The 17621-nt window shown below is 45.3% G+C and overlaps 1 pseudogene; it reads right to left on the reverse strand.

Annotated features, from left to right (window-relative positions):
- Positions 1-732: 732 nt before the first annotated feature.
- Positions 733-17621, reverse strand: part of LOC134353313 (interferon-inducible GTPase 5-like) — a 73749-nt pseudogene continuing 56860 nt past the window's right edge.

The raw sequence follows: 17621 nt of genomic DNA on the forward strand, positions 1-17621 counted from the left end.
GTCCTCCGGACATGATTTGTGACCTACTTTGTTGCATTTTCTGCATGTTTCACCTTTAAACCTGCAATTGTCTGGTGTATGTGAGTTATTGCCACAACAGTCACACAGTTTGATTGGTGAGGCTGGTTTCTGTTCAGACACTGCAATTTTGTTCACGCTCAATTTCATTCCAGACTGCAACTCAATTGTCTCTGTCTGCTGTTGTGTCTCAGGCTGTGGTTTCATTTTGATCTAGTGATTTCAACAGCTCTTTTAAATGTGAGCTGTGCTTCAGTTAGGAGTCATTCTTAAATAGTTTCCTGAAATACCTTTCCACTACCTTTTTAGTGATGTCACAATCAGACCTTTACAGATATTGAAGGGCAAACACACCAACGAGTTTGTACACAGCAATATTGCATACACTGTGACCTTATAATATCCAAACAGTCTGACACTGGGCTAGTGATTGACGGGTGAGCATCCTTCAGACACTTGGAGATCACTTCTCAACTCCTCTTCAAATTAGGATCACATGTCATTTATGTCCACCTGTTTCATGTCTTTAACAGAGTCACACTCCCTTGGTCAGGTACAAGTCTTTCTCAGAAATGGATAAACAATATTTCAGAAAGGAAAGCAACAAAGGGAAAATTTTCGTGTGGAATTACGGCAGGATTTAGAGATAGGCCTCTTAAATATTTTAACCACAGCATAATATTAGCTCATTGTATTGATGTTGGCGCTGACCAGTTAATCAATACCATATACAACCTTCACCACCCTCTCTGCGCTGTCTGTAAGGTCCTTCAGTGCATCGGTCAGTATTGTGTAGGTCATGAGAAATGATGATCCTGTTGCAAAACAGGAATGAATGGCAGGGACAGAGTAAAGACCAACTTCCAAAGGTGAACCAACAGCTATAGCACGCCTTGCCAACGTTATAAGTACATCTTCATATCTTTCCCCTTGCAGGGGAGTTTTAACGACTGCCTTAAGCTCTTCCACAGGTTTATTTGTAATGTTGGCCAGTTTTTGAAGAGAAGCTTCATCCAGACCCAGACATTTACGATTATTCCAATTTTCAATATGCTAAAGTCATCAGCAAGAGAGAGACCAGGAATGGTGGCTTCTCTCAGAGATAACGATAGCTTTGCCAACGTCCAGACATCTTTCTGCAGCATCTTGCTTTTCTGCTGAACAATCTCCACACTTCGATTTGCATAGGTTAGAACAGAGAAACTTTTCTTTATATACGACAGATCATCTTCAAGTGTTTTATTTAACCGATTGAAATCATATCGATCCCGCTCAAAACTGGCTATCAGGAAAACAGACGGGATCAGAATCCTCACTTCCCTCAACCATCTAATGCAGTTACTCCGAATATCATCCAGCTTTTCTTCCTCATTAATTTTCTCTCCCCTTTCTCATTGAATAAAAATCTTGATCAATCTTCGTGCAGACAAAGTAGAAGTCTTTCCCGAGCTGTTTAATCTCTTCAGCAAGTTTTGCATCATTTTCTTTGAAACGACCAGCTGATATTATGATGAAGAAATCGTACATTTCAAATTTCATTTTCTTGACATATTTACCAGATGGAAATTGTGTGGACCCAATCCCTGGCAGGTCCCAGTAGCAGACGTTGGAGAAAATGGGATGTGGAGATCTAGCTGGCTCCATTGTAGTTTCAGTGAGCCCAACTTTAGCAGCTCCATTGTCCCTGTTCCGAAGTCCTCTCATGACATTGATGAAGGCAGATTTTCCTGTACCTGTCTCTCCTATCACTGCGATGTTAAGGTCTGTCTTATCCAGTTCTGATGCATTCCGCTTTATTAGAAAATTCATCTGTTCCACCCCACCTATTTTAACGTCGGTAATCACTTTGATGAGCTCTGCCATTGCGAAGACCGTGGCAACCTCAGCGTCAGCCATCTGTTGACTGAAAAGAAACATGATCATTATCATTTCTAATTATGAAAAAACTTCCATTTCTTCAGATCCCCATTCTCTTGTCATCCATCTCATTTGGGACAACTTGTAGTGACCAATTACCTCAAAAATCAGCAGCTTGTTCCGACATGGGTGATAATTGCAACATACAGGCAAACCTACAGGACTACAAACAATGTTTGTAAATTTCATGTGGATAACACCATAGATCAGGTTGCAATCTTGCTCTCTAGAACTATGAGAATTGGAAATCTATCCATACAACCTCACAATATCAATGCAGAAGTCCTTACGTGATAGCTGCCAGTTCAACCAGTATCAACTCCATCATAAATGTCCTCCCTTTCTCTACAAGGTCAGATGACAGAGATTTGATGATAATTACACAAGATTCAATTCACTTCACAATGAAAACTAAACAAATTCATGCCTGCTGTAACAAAGTGACCCAGGAGGGTGCAGTGACACTGTACTGCAAGTGGTGCAGCGGACTGACACCACCAGTGACCTGGCTTCACTCCTGGTCTCTGGTGCTGTCTGTGTGGAGTCTGCATGTTCTCCTGTGACCGAGTCAATTTCCCACGGGTGATCCTGCCACACTGTGTTAGTTGTTAGGTTAATGTGCCCCTGTAAATTGCTTGTCATGCAGGTGGGGGTGGGAAAGTTGGAAACTTGATGTGTACGTGAGAGAGAATTTGTTAGATGGAAATAAGCAGGTGCATGGGAAAGGTGGGAATGCTCAGTGGGGGGGGTGGAGGGCGGCAACAGAGATGAGTCTGGGTGTCATAAAGAAAAATAAAAAAATTACAAGTAATTTGAAAACATGAAAAAGCTGTAAGACTTTCATGTCTGTGTTAAACAAAAACAAGTAACACGTTTGTAACAAATGTACCAGGCTGTGACCATCTCCAAACAAGGAGAGTCTAATCACCTACTCTTGACACTAATACCACACAGATTTGTCACTGTGTGCCACATACACATCCCCTACACTGTTTCTTCTTGGCTACTCTGACAGCAACTCACAACCCCCTGATCTCCACTAATAAAACAGGGCACTACTAATCAGGGACAATATCACAGCTGCTCTCAGGGGGTGTAGATAATGGGCGGCTTATCCACTGAGCCCACAAGGGTAAAACTCAAGGTGCAATTACTCTGATCAGATTGCATTATAAAGACCCCAGTAGTAACCAAGATATTGAGGAACAAACATGCAGGAAGATTGTCAAAAACAACAGGGTTCCTTTATTGGGTAACTGCAATTTCACCAAATTAGACTGGGGCCTTCTTTGTGTAAGAGATTTAGACAGGGCAGAATTTGTCAGGTTCATCAAAGACAGTTTCTTAAAACGAAATGTGGTTATTCCAACTAGAACAAGGGCCACTCCAGACCTGTAACTGGGAAATGTGACTGGTCAGCTGACTGACCATTAAGTGGGGAGAAGTAAGAGGAAACAGTGATTACAATACCTTAAATTCTGATAGCTTCGAATAAGTACAGATATTACAGGAAAGCATTAAATTCACAGAGTTTTAAGCAGCAATCAGGTAGACTTAATCAGGAATAGTTGTGGTTGGGCAAATCCGTTCTTTGTAGGGTGTTTAATGGCTAACTTCACAGAACATGGAAGTGATATATTCTGGACAGATGGAAGGAGAAGTGTGGTAAATTAGGGGAGCATTGCAAAGAGATAATTAATTCAGTCAAGAGGGGAAAAGAACTGTACGTACAATTTAGGAAATTAAAATAATCGAAGAGTCCTCGAAGGATGTAAAGAAGCCAGAGAAGAACTCAAAAAGGGAATGAGGTGAGCCAGGAGAGGCAATGAAAAATCCTTAGCATGTTATATTAAAGGGAATCCCAGGGCATTCGATACATACATCAAGTGTAAGAAAATAACAATAGAGGATTAAACATACGCTTGGAGGTGGAGGACGTGAAGAAGTCCTAATGAGTACGAAACAAAATACTGGGCAAATTCAGCAGATCTGTGATTGACCTACTGAGATCCTACAGAGTTTTATGTATTGATCCAACAAGGGGAAAGTCATGGGGAACAGTGTGAGCAGTGTGGAGCATGTTAATATGCTGGGGCATTTTGAGATAAAGAAAAAGATGATGTTGTATCTGTTGAAGAATGAAAGGGGTGCTGGTGGCAATACATATGATTAAGGAGTTTAAGAGATAAAGTTTCTTTGATAAAGTATGTGTAATTGCAGAGAATGAAAAGATATGGACCATGTGCAGGCATAGTAATTGGTTCAGTCAGACATGATCAGCTTAAAAAGTGCAGCATAACATGATGAGCTGAAGGGCCTGTTCCCATGTTGAGTCATTCTGTGTTCTATGGCAAGGAATTTGATGCAAGGGAACACCATCACTACAGCTTCCCCTCCATCATACACTGATATCATTGCTCCACATGGTCACTGGGTCTACACTCAGGAATTCCAGATCCAACCCCACAATGGGATCAGATTTATCAGGATGGCAGCTGATCAGCAAAGCAGATCCCATGCACCAATGAGAATGCTGAGCACTCAGTGTGCAGTGCACTGGCAGGAGTTGCTGAGGTAGGGTTCATTGAAGAGACACACAGTGTGGCACGTTCTGACCTACCTGGAGCTTGTGCCTTCCATTCTTGATGGCTGTTTCTCACAGTGTGGCCTGTGTGACAATCCAGTAATCCCAGCACCAAACAGGGAGAGTGATTGGGGGCTTGGGTCTCCTCTTTGTCTTTGTGTGGGTTATCTCCTTGAAGGAAGTAAAAGGAGGGACTGGTGGTTATTTGTCTTTCAAGCTTATTTAATGATGCTCAGCAAATCACCTTTAATCACTGGAGAATAATGCAAGAAACCAGAGCATAGAACAGTACAGCATAGAAACAGGGATCTTGGCTCATATTGTTCCTGCTGATCATGATGACAAAATAAACTCATCCCATCGACCTGCACAAGATACATTTCTCTGCATTCCCTGCATATTCACGTGTCTGTCTAAATGTCTCTTAAATGCTCCTGTTGTGTCTGCTTCCACCACCATCTGTGGCAGAAAGATCCAGGCACTACCAGTCTCTGAGTAAAAACATCACCTTTAAACATGCCCTCTCACCTCATCTATGCCTTGTAGTGTCTGATATTTATGGGAAAATATCTCCTGCCAGGTCTCTCATTATTTTCTATACTTCCAACAGGTTTCCCATATCCCTGCAACCTCCAACACTATCCCTTCCACCACCCCCATCCCTCAACACTCCAGAGAAAACAATTCTGGTTTGTCCAAACTTTCCTCACAGCACATGTCATCTAATCTAGGAAACATCCTGGTAAACCTATTTCTCGCCTTCTCCAAAGCCTACATATCCTTCCTATAATAGGGCAACTACAAATGAATGGAATCCTCCAGATGCAGCCCAACCAGTGCTGCATCATTACAAAGCTGGAATAAATCGATGTTTGCCAAATTTTTTCTTGTAGCTAAACAGAAAATACACAACTGTATTTCTCTCATTACTTTAGTCAACCTGACAGAGGAGAATATCAGGTGAGTTGTGTTTCCTCCTCAAGGTTTCAGGAAAGGATGTGGTGGAACATTGGATGCTCGGAGCTGAAGGTGAATGGAAATAAGAAAGAACGTTGTCCATAGTGCACTCTACAACATGGAATCTGCAAATCAACCAACATCTCCAAAATGCCACACAGTTGCCTGTGATAATCACTCTGAATAGATAGTGTTTTCTACTCAAACTCCAAGATTCACAGGAACTTGTTGAATCTGTGGGGTGAAGACGCATCTGTGACATTGCAACTACAATCAAATCCAGACAACCTGCAGATAATGAACACTGAGCTGAACTCTCCCGAAATATGCCTTTTCATTTTCTGTTTGGCCTACTCCTGCACCTATTTTCTATGTTTCTGTGTTTTTAATATTCTGTGCTTTACTTTTTTCATTGTCATATGCATGATTTGTTTTTAAATGTCGTGCGGGAGGGAGATCAATACTTTGATGTCTTTGGTTTGTAAGGGTTAGTTTCGTAGTTCTTCTTTGTTATGTGACTGTATGTGGGGAAGACAAATGTCAGGGTTGTACACTACGTACATACTTTGGGGTGTATCGGGTGTCCAGGGAGGGGTAGTACCTCTGGTGACGGGCTTGTCGTGCTCTGCCCAGGGCAGCTCATCCACCATTGGTCCCCACCTGCCATCCAGCTCTCACCTGTAGCTCCAAGTAACTGTTCACATGCAATAGTGGCCACACCCCGGTACACCGCTTCGACAGGCAGGTTAAACCAGGTGAGGGTAGCCGGGAACCTCCGACCCCGGTGAGATAGGGATATGCTCACCCCAGCATGTGAAGCCAGATCCAGCAGTCTGGGTGGATGAGATCATCTACAAGATCTAACAGTGAAGAAGGCGGTGCTGCAATGTTTCGTGGAGAGCGAAGGGCAGGACAAGGCACAGACGGCGTCATGGCTACCCACTGCAGCGAGAAAGTTGTGACGATTTTTTGTACTACTAGATCGAGACTTTTGAGGCTGAGAGAATGGAACTGCCCCAGTGCAATGGATTTTCCACCATAAAACTCCTCCCGCACAGGTTTTACGTCATTGTTGGAAACAACAGGCAACCAACACTTTGACAATAAATGCACTTTGAAATTTGAGAATAGAGTGTAATTAAATTATAAAAATACTCCCACTACCAAGAGATTCCAAACTCACCATATGTGAGATGATGCTCTCACAGTCTTCCAGAGCTTCTCTGATTTTGGAAATCTTTGTCAGTTGTAAAGTTATTTATCGCACTCTATTATTTAACACGGGAAGAGAGAGCCTGTGGTATGTCAAGTTATCAGGTGAATGAGTAGTGTTTGGGGTGCTGTAGGTCTGTGTCTTTATTGATGTTTTGCTGCACGCCATGACTCCATATACCAAGGATGCGGCCTAGAAGATTAGCTTGCCTTCGAGAGTTTCGGGATTTTGTGGCTTTGGAGGTGTGCGGACTTGCGGTCGGTGCCTCTGCAGGAAATCGGTGTGTGTCATGGGACATGGAAGATCTCGGGCTGTGTGCGCGGAAATCCAAGTTCTTTGGGCACAGAGTCAGAAAAACCAACGCAATGGACTTTTAACGCCGTAAATCGGAGCTGTTTGTTCTGTCTCCCCTGTTGCTGTGAAACAGAGACACCCCTTTTCCCCTTATTAGGGAGAGAGAGTGTCTGTGGTATGTTGAATTACAGGGTGAACGTGTTGTTTTTAGTGTACTACAATTCTGTGTCTTTATTGATGCTTTGCTGCATGCTTGAGTGGATGGTGGGAGTGCAGATGCTTTTTTTTTGCTGGTGGGGGAGGTGGGATCGTTGCTTTGTTGCTGCTTACATGTGGGAAGGGGGAGGCGAGGGTTGTTTTGGGGTTCCAACATTTAACTGTCATTCATTCTTTGGGGCACTCCTCTGTTTTTGTGGATGGTTGCGAAGAAAAACAATTTCAAGATGTATATTGTATACATTTCTCTGACATTAAATGTACCTTTGAAATCTCTGAAAGAAATAAGGTTGATGAAACTGGTATCTGCTGTGGGAAATGTGAACATATCAGAGTGGGACTGAGAATTTGGACAGCATGTAGTGATGACCAGAGCATTTTCTCAAGTGACATTAAAAAACAGGGATTCTGTAACTGGAAGAGGAATGCAGAGGCATGGACTGATGATTCAGAATAAAATGAGTTCAGGTCACATCACAGCAGCAGAGGGATATAACAATGGATTGTATATGGTGAAAACAGCCAACTTGCATAATAGTCATGATTCAACCACCAGATCACCATCAACACTGAGCTTCTTCACCCTTTGTCCTTCACAGAAACATATGGTGATTGAAAGTCTTTGGATGTCAGGATTTACCCAATGCAAACATAAGGAAATTTTTGGGGAGATTTGGTGTGGTGGTAATTACCACTGGATCAGTAACCCAGAGACCCAGTTGTACACTGGGGATATGAGTTCGAATCCCACCATGGCAGATGGTGAATCTGAATTCAATAAACATACCTGATGACCTTGAAACCATGTCAATTGTCGTGAAAACCCATCTGGTTCACTAACATTCTTTAGGGGAGGAATCCTGCAGTCCTTACCTAGTCTGGCCTATATTTGACTCCAGATCCACAGCAACATGGTTGACTCTTAAATGCCTTATGAAATAGCCTAGCAAGTCATTCAGTTGTATCCAACCACTAAGAAGAAAATAGTAAAGAATGAACCCGAATGGACGCCCTGGCATCGTCCTAGGCACCAGAAACGACAATGGCAAAATGAGCCCTGTCGATCCTGCAAATTCCTCCTTCCTAACATCTGGGGACTTATGCCAAAGTTGGGAGAGCTGTCTCACAGACTAGTCAAGCAACAGCCTGATATAGTTATAGTGACAGAATCATACCTTACAGTTAACATTCGGGATTCCACCATCACCGTTCCTGGGTATGTACTGTCTCACCAGCAGGACAGACCTCGCGGAGACGGTGGCACAGTGGTATACAGTAGAGAGGGAGTTGCCCTGGCAACTCTCAACATCAACTCTGGATTCCATGAAGTCTCATGGCACCAGATTAAACACGGGTAAGGAAACCTCCTGCTGATCACCACGTACTGTTCTCCCTCAGCTGATGAATCAGTGCTTCTCCATGTTGAACAACACTTGGAGGAGGCATTGAGGGTGGGAAGGGCACGGAATGCGCTCTGGGTCTGGCACTTCAATGTCCATCACTGAGAGTGGCTCGGTAGTACCATCACAGACCGGCCTGGTCGGGTCCTACTGGACAGAGCTACTAGACTGGGACTACCGCAGGTGGTGAGGGAACCAACAAGAGGGAAAAACACACTTGACTTCATTCTGACCAATCTGCCTTCCGCGGAAGCATCTGTCCAAGACAGCATTGGTAGAAATGACCATTGTACAGTATTTGTCGAGACTAAATCCTGTCTTCACGTTGACAAAACCCTCCAGATCACATTGTGTGGCACTACCACCATGCTAAATGGGATAAACTTCAAACAGATCCAGCAACCTAAGACTGGGCATCTATGAGGCACTGTGGGCCATCAGCAGCAGTAGTAGAATTGTACTGAACTGCAATCTGTGACCTCATAGCCTGGCATATCCCCCACTCTAACATTACCACCAGGCCAGGGGATCACCCCTGGTTCAATGAAGAGTGCAGGAGGGAATGCCGAGAACAACACCAGGCATACCTCAATTTGAGGCGTCACGCTGGTGAAACCACAATACAGGACTGCTTGTATGCCAAACACCATAAGCAACAAGCAATAGACAGAGTTAAGTTGTCTCACAACCAAGGGATCAGATCTGAGCTCCATGGTCCTGTCACATCCAGCCATGAATGGAGGTGGACAATCAAACTACTCACTAGAGGAGGAGGCTCCACAATTATCCACATCTTCAATGATAGAGGAGCCCAGAACTCCTGTGCAAAAGATAAGGCTGAGGCATTTGCAACTACCTTCAGTCAGAAGTGTCGACTAGATGATCCAGCTTGGCCTCCTCCAAAAGTCCCCAGCATCCCAGATGTTAGTACTCAGCCAATCTGATTCACTCCACGTGATATCAAGAAACAGCCGAAAGCACCAGACACTGCGAAGGCTATGGGCCCAGACAATATCCCAGCAACAGTCCTGAAGAATTGTGCTCCAGAACTTGTTGCACCATAAGCCAAGCTGTTCCAGTACAGCTACACTGGTATCTACCCGGCAATGTGGAAAATTGCCCAGCTATATCCTCTACACAAGGAACAAGACAAGTCCAACCCAGTCAATTACCACCCTATCAGTCTACTGTAAATCATCAGCAAAGTAATGGAAGGAGTCACCAACAGTGCTATCATGCAGCACCTACTCAGCAATATCCTGCTTACGGATGCCCAGTTCGGGTTCTGTCAAGGCCACTCAGCTCCTGATCTCATCACCTCCTTGGACCAAACATGGACCAAAGAGCCAAATCCCTGAGGTGAGGTGAGAGTGATAGCCCTCGATATCAAGGCAGCATCTGACTGAGCATGGCATTAGGGTGTCCTAGCTAAAATGGAGTCAATGGGAATCAGGGAAAAGTGCTCCGCTAGTTAGAATCATACCTGACACTAAGGAAGATGGTTGTGGTGGTTGGAGGTCGATCGTCTCATCCTCAGGACATCACTGCAGGAGTTCCTCAGGGAAGTGCCCTGGAACAAACCATTTTTAACTGCTTCATCAATGACTTTTCTTCCATCCTAAGGTAAGAAGTGGGGATGTTCGCAGATGACTGCACAATGTTCTGCACCATTTGTGACTCCTCAGATAGTGAAGCAGTTCATACCCAAATGCAGCAGGACCTGGACAATATCCAGGCTTGGGCTGAGAAGTGGCAAATAACCTTCCAGCCACACAAGTGCCAGGCAATGACCATTTCCAACAAGAGAGGCTCTAACCAGTGGCATCACCATCACTGCATCCCCTACTATCAACATCCTGGAGGTTACCATTGACTGGTCTAGCCATAGAAACACTAGAGGAGATCAAAAGCTAGGAATCCTGCAGCATGTAACTCCAGCAACATACATCAAAGTTGCTGGTGAACGCAGCAGGCCAGGCAGCATCTGTAGGAAGAGGTGCAGTCGATGTTTCAGGCCGAGACCCTTCGTCAGGACTAACTGAAGGAAGAGTGAGTAAGGGATTTGAAAGTAGGAGGGGGAGGGGGAGATGCAAAATGTTAGGAGAAGACAGGAGGGGGAGGGATAGAGCTGAGAGCTGGACAGGTGATAGGCAAAAGGGGATACGAGAGGATCATGGGACAGGAGGTCCGGGGAGAAAGACGGGGGGGGGGGACCCAGAGGATGGGCAAGAGGTATATTCAGAGGGACAGAGGGAGAAAAAGGAGAGTGAGAGAAAGAATGTGTGTATAAAAATAAGTAACAGATGTGGTACGATTGGGAGGTGGCGCATTAGCGGAAGTTAGAGAAGTCGATGTTCATGCCATCAGGTTGGAGGCTACCCAGACGGAATATAAGGTGTTGTTCCTCCAACCTGAGTGTGGCTTCATCTTTACAGTAGAGGAGGCCGTGGATAGACATGTCAGAATGGGAATGGGATGTGGAATTAAAATGTGTGGCCACTGGGAGATCCTGCTTTCTCTGGCGGACAGAGCATAGATGTTCAGCAAAGCGGTCTCCCAGTCTGCGTCGCGTCTCGCCAATATATAAAAGGCCACATCGGGAGCACCGGACGCAGTATATCACCCCTGCCAACTCACAGGTGAAGTGTTGCCTCACCTGGAAGGACTGTTTAGGGCCCTGAATGGTGGTAAGGGAGGAAGTGTAAGGGCATGTGTAGCCCTTGTTCCGCTTACACGGATAAGTGCCAGGAGGGAGATCAGTGGGGAGGGATGGGGGGGACGAATGGACGAGGTAGTTGCGTAGGGAGCGATCCCTGTGGAAAGCGGGGGGGGGGAGGGAAGGATGTGCTTAGTGGTGGGATCCCGTTGGAGGTGGCGGAAGTTACGGAGAATAATATGTTGGACCCGGAGGCTGGTGGGGTGGTAGGTGAGGACCAGGGGAACCCTATTCCTAGTGGGGTGGTGGGAGGATGGAGTGAGAGCAGATGTACGTGAAATGGGGGAGATGCGTTTAAGAGCAGAGTTGATAGTGGAGGAAGGGAAGCCCCTTTCTTTAAAAAATGAAGACATCTCCCTCGTCCTAGAATGAAAAGCCTCATCCTGAGAGCAGATGCGGCGGAGACGGAGGAATTGCGAGAAGGGGATGGCGTTTTTGCAAGAGACAGGGTGAGAAGAGGAATAGTCCAGATAGCTGTGAGAGTCAGTAGGCTTATAGTAGACATCAGTGGATAAGCTGTCTCCAGAGACAGAGACAGAAAGATCTAGAAAGGGGAGGGAGGTGTCAGAAATGGACCAGATAAACTTGAGGGCAGGGTGAAAGTTGGAGGCAAAGTTAATAAAGTCAATGAGCTCTGCATGCGTGCAGGAAGCAGCGCCAATGCAGTCGTCGATGTAGCGAAGGGAAAGTGGGGGACAGATACCAGAATAGGCACGGAACATAGATTGTTCCACAAAGCCAACAAAAAGGCAGGCATAGCTAGGACCCATACGAGTGCCCATAGCTACACCTTTAGTTTAGAGGAAGTGGGAGGAGCCAAAGGAGAAATTATTAAGAGTAAGGACTAATCCCGCTAGACAGAGCAGAGTGGTGGCAGAGGGGAACTGATTAAGTCTGGAATCCAAAAAGAAGCGTAGAGCTTTGAGACCTTCCTGATGGGGGATGGAAGTATATAGGGACTGGACATCCATGGTGAAAATAAAGTGGTGGGGGCCAGGGAAATTAAAATCATTGAAAAGTTTAAGAGCGTGAGAAGTGTCACGAACATAGGTAGGAAGGGATTGAACAAGGGGGGATAAAACCGTGTTGAGGTATGCAGAAACGAGTTCGGTGGGGCAGGAGCAAGCTGAGACAATAGGTCTGCCAGGACAGGCATGTTTGTGGATCTTGGGTAGGAGGTAGAAACGGGAAGTGCGGGGTGTGGGAACTATAAGGTTGGTAGCAGTGGATGGGAGATCTCCTGAGCGGATAAAGTCAGTGATGGTGTGGGAGACAATGGCCTGGTGCTCCTTAGAGGGGTCACGATCGTGGGGTAAATAAGAGGAGGTATCCGCGAGTTGTCGCTGTGCCTCGGCAAGGTAGAGGTCAGTACATCAAGCATGACTCCCCAAAGCCTGTGGTAGAGGTCAGTACGCCAAGCATGTAACTCACCTCCTGACTCCCCAAAGCCTGTCCACCATTTGCAAGGCTGAGGTCAGGAGTGTAATGGAATACTGGCCACTCGCCTGGATGAGTGTAGTTCCATCAACACTCGAGAAGCGTGACAGCATCCAGTACAAGGCAGCGCATTTGATTGGTACAGATTTCACGGGCATCCAATCCCTCCACCATCGATGAACAGTTGGAGCAGTGTGTACTGTCTACAAGATGCACTGCAACAACACACCGAAGTTCCTGAGGCAGCACCTTCCAGACCCACGACCACTACCATCTAGGACAACAAGAGCAGAAACCTGTGAACAACACCATTGGAAATTCCCCTCCAAGTCACTCACTATCCTGACTTCGAAACATATCACTGTTCCTTCATTGTCGCTGGGTCCAAGGCATGGAATTCCCTCCCTAACAGCATTGTGGGTGTACCTACACCTCAGGGGATGCAGCGGTTCAAGAAGGCAGCTTATCACCATCTTCCCAAGTGTAACTAGGGGTGTACTAGGGCAATAAATGCTGGCTTAGCTGGCAACGCCCACATCCCACAAATGAATAAATTAAAAAAATGGTGATGGAAAGTTTGGTTATCAGCAATTACCAATGCTTTTCACTTTCACTTTTAGCCAAACTACTGATATATTAATAGAATCACTGGTACACTCCAAGAGGAGAGTTCACAATGGCGATGACACTGTGTGAGAAAGATTGACATTCTGGGTCTTCCCTCGATGGTGACAGTCATTCTCTGCCATTTCAGTTGTACTGATAATACTGTAAACTTTTTTCCTTTGATTAAACATTGCTTTGGCCTTGCTGCAGGCTGCTGATAAGAGCAACATTTGCTGATAATATCTGAAATGAAATGAACACTGTATAATCATCAGCAAACATCTCACCTCAGATTTTAGGGTGGAAGGAAGGTCATTACGGACGCAGTTGAAAATGGTTTGGACGAAGACACCAGACTGAGCAATTTCCACAGTGATATCCTGGGCTGACGTCCAACAACCACACCAATTTCTCTATGATATTTTCCCCTTGATGCCACACTCTGTCAAATTCTGCCTTTATATTTCCAATCACCTGCATCCCAGTGATTCTATTGAAGTTTGTCTGAACAGTTCAGGTCCAAAGACAAAGACAAAAGTGATTTCCAGAGCCATTGTGAGAACGACTGCCCTCAGCACTAATTTGACCCAGGGTCCAGGTAAACTGAAGTCAATGGGTGTGATGATTTGAATCAAACCTTAAAAAATGGAATTCGACTTTGGTTGTTGCAGGATTATCCCAAAAACCCCAGGATGGAATCCTTCAGAGCAGTGGTCTGGGCACAAACATCAATGAACAACACACATCAAAGTTGCTGGTGAACGCAGCAGGCCAAGCAGCATCTATAGGAAGAGGCGCAGTCGACGTTTCAGGCCGAGACCCTTCGTCAGGACTAACTGAAGGAAGAGTGAGTAAGGGATTTGAAAGCTGGAGGGGGAGGGGGAGATGCAAAATGATAGGAGAAGACAGGAGGGGGAGGGATAGAGCCGAGAGCTGGACAGGTGATAGGCAAAAGGGGATACGAGAGGATCATGGGACAGGAGGTCCGGGAAGAAAGACAGTGGGGGCGGGGGGGTGACCCAGAGGATGGGCAAGAGGTATATTCAGAGGGACAGAGGGAGAAAAAGGAGAGTGAGAGAAAGAATGTGTGCATAAAAATGAGTAACAGATGGGGTACGAGGGGGAGGTGGGGCCTAGCGGAATTTAGAGAAGTCAATGTTCATGCCATCAGGTTGGAGGCTACCCAGACGGAATATAAGGTGTTGTTCCTCCAACCTGAGTGTGGCTTCATCTTTACAGTAGAGGAGGCCGTGGATAGACATGTCAGAATGGGAATGGGATGTGGAATTAAAATGTGTGGCCACTGGGAGATCCTGCTTTCTCTGGCAGACAGAGCGTAGATGTTCAGCAAAGCGGTCTCCCAGTCTGCGTCGGGTCTCACCAATATATAAAAGGCCACATCGGGAGCACCAGACGCAGTATATCACCCCAGTCGACTCACAGGTGAAGTGATGCCTCACCTGGAAGGACTGTTTGGGGCCCTGAATGGTGGTAAGGGTGGAAGTGTAAGGGCATGTGTAGCACTTGTTCCGCTTACACGGATAAGTGCCAGGAGGGAGATCAGTGGGGAGGGATGGGGGGGACGAATGGACAAGGGAGTTGTGTAGGGAGCGATCCCTGCGGAATGCAGAGAGAGGGGGGGAGGGAAAGATGTGCTTAGTGGTGGGATCCCGTTGGAGGTGGCGGAAGTTACGGAGAATAATATGTTGGACCCGGAGGCTGGTGGGGTGGTAGGTGAGGACCAGGAGAACCCTATTCCTAGTGGGGTGGTGGGAGGATGGAGTGAGAGCAGATGTACGTGAAATGGGGGAGATGCGTTTAAGAGCAGAGTTGATAGTGGAGGAAGGGAAGCCCCTTTCTTTAAAAAATGAAGACATCTCCCTCGTCCTAGAATGAAAAGCCTCATCCTGAGAGCAGATGCGGCGGAGACGGAGGAATTGCGAGAAGGGGATGGCGTTTTTGCAAGAGACAGGGTGAGAAGAGGAATAGTCCAGATAGCTGTGAGAGTCAGTAGGCTTATAGTAGACATCAGTGGATAAGCTGTCTCCAGAGACAGAGACAGAAAGATCAATGAACGTTCCTTTCATTATCAAAATAGGGATACTTGTTGTTGATATTTTCCTTGGATTCCCCCTAAACATCTTACCTTAAATATAAACTCTTTGAATTCACAAATCTCCATTATGGGGCAATGTATCCCTATATCATTTGATCAAAGTTCCCCTCATCTTTCTTGTAAAATAAATGTTTAATATGCTCGTGCCTATAAAATGCCACCCTCTCTTATGGATGCACAACATCTCCTAGGCTAGGGCGCGCTTAGAAAAGTGGAAGGTTTCTTGACTCAGCTGCAACGCTCTCCCCACGAGTTCTGGGATCCCGGAGGTCTGAGTTGATCTACTTGTACCTGGAGTCTTGTGGCAGTAATGTTGTGTTGTCTCATTCAGCACTCGGAATAACCAGATGGATTGAGAAAGCGAATGGAAGCACGAAAGGTAACTTGTTTACCTTGCTCATTTTGACCTGTTCCGCACAAGTTCCCCGTACTGGGTGCAAAACTTTGAAACATAGAAACATAGAAAAGCAACAGCAAGATACAGGCCCTTTGCCCACAATGTTGTGCTGAACATGCACTTATTTTAGAAATGACCGAGGGTTACCCATAGCCCTCTAGTTCTCAAAGCTCCATATACCAGTTCCGGCTTCTCTGAATGTTGCTTTACACATCAATCCCAATGCGCGGAAACTCTCCATCTTGATTTTCTTTACATTAGTTTCAGGCATTTTTTTTCCTGATGTAGAAGTTTAGTTTCACATTCACTCGACCCCACACAGACCCCTCTGTAAACTCTGTAAACAGTGAAAGAGATGTCAAGTGTGCTGACAGGCTATGGGAGGACACTCTGCTCCAGAGGGTGAAATGCTGGGAACTACATCACAGTGAAGCACAGGCTCGGAAGGTCAGGAATCGACTCCTGGTCAGTATCAACCTGAGATTAGAGCTGCAACAGCCCTGTAAACTTCCTACTATTCCAGAATGCACAACAAATTCAACATAGAACTTAGTATCAAAGTATTATTTTATTATCTTATTATATATTATTAGGGAGAGAGAGAGCCTGTGGTATTTAGAATTACCGGGTGAATGAGTAGTTTTTGGGATACTGCAAGTCTGTATCTTTATTTGTGCTTTGCTGCATGCTTGAGTGCTGGAGGAGGGTGCTGATATTTTTTTGCTGGTGGGTGGGGGATCGTTGTTCTGCTGCTGCTTGTGTGTGGGGGGGAGTTGGGGGTGCCTTTGGGGTTCTGACGTTTTAACTGTCATTCATTCTTTGGGGGCACTCCTTTGTTTTCATGGATGTTTGCAAAGAAAAATTATTTCAGGATGTATATTGTATGCATTTCTCTGACATTAAACGTATCTATTGAAACCTATTGTATATGTTACCATATACTGCACTACTTGAGATTCATTTTCTTGCCGCCAATTGCAGGAAAATAAAGAAATACAATATAATTTATGAAAATATATCCATAGACAAAGATTGACAAACAATCAATATGCAAAAGAAGACAAAGTTCACAAATAAAAAATAAATAATACTGAGAATATGAGTTGCTGTGTCCTTGAAAGTGAGTTTGTAGGTCATGGAATTGGTTCAAAGTTGTGCTGAGTAAACTTATCCAGACCATTTCAGGAAGCTGGTGGCTTTAGGGGAGTAACTGTTTCTGAACCTGATGGTGTAGGACGTAAGGCTCCTGTACCTCCTGCCTGATTGTAGTGGTGAGAAGAGAGAATAGCCTGTATCATAAGACCATAGGAGCAGAAGTAGGCCATTTTACTCCACCATTCAATCACAGGCTGATCCAATTCCTCCAGTCACCCACACCTCCCTGCCTTCACCCCATAACCTTTGATGCCTGGCTAATCAAGAACCTATCTATCTCTGCCTTAAATACACCCAATGACTTGACCTTCACAGCCACTCATGGCAACAAATTCCACAGATTTACCACTCTTCGACTAATACTTAATACTTTATTTTATTGTCACCAAACAATTGATACTAGAGTGTACAATCATCACAGCGATGTTTGATTCTGCACTTCATGCACCCTGGAGTACAAATGGATGCCCTTCAATCCTGAAGTTGTGCCCTCTTGTCCTAGACTCCCCTACCATAGAAAATAACTTTACCATATCTAATCTGTTTAGCCCTTTTAACATTTGGAATGTTTCTATGAGATCCCCCATCATACTCC

Source organism: Mobula hypostoma, chromosome 10 (genome assembly GCF_963921235.1).
Source record: "Mobula hypostoma chromosome 10, sMobHyp1.1, whole genome shotgun sequence".
Lineage (NCBI taxonomy): Eukaryota > Metazoa > Chordata > Chondrichthyes > Myliobatiformes > Myliobatidae > Mobula > Mobula hypostoma.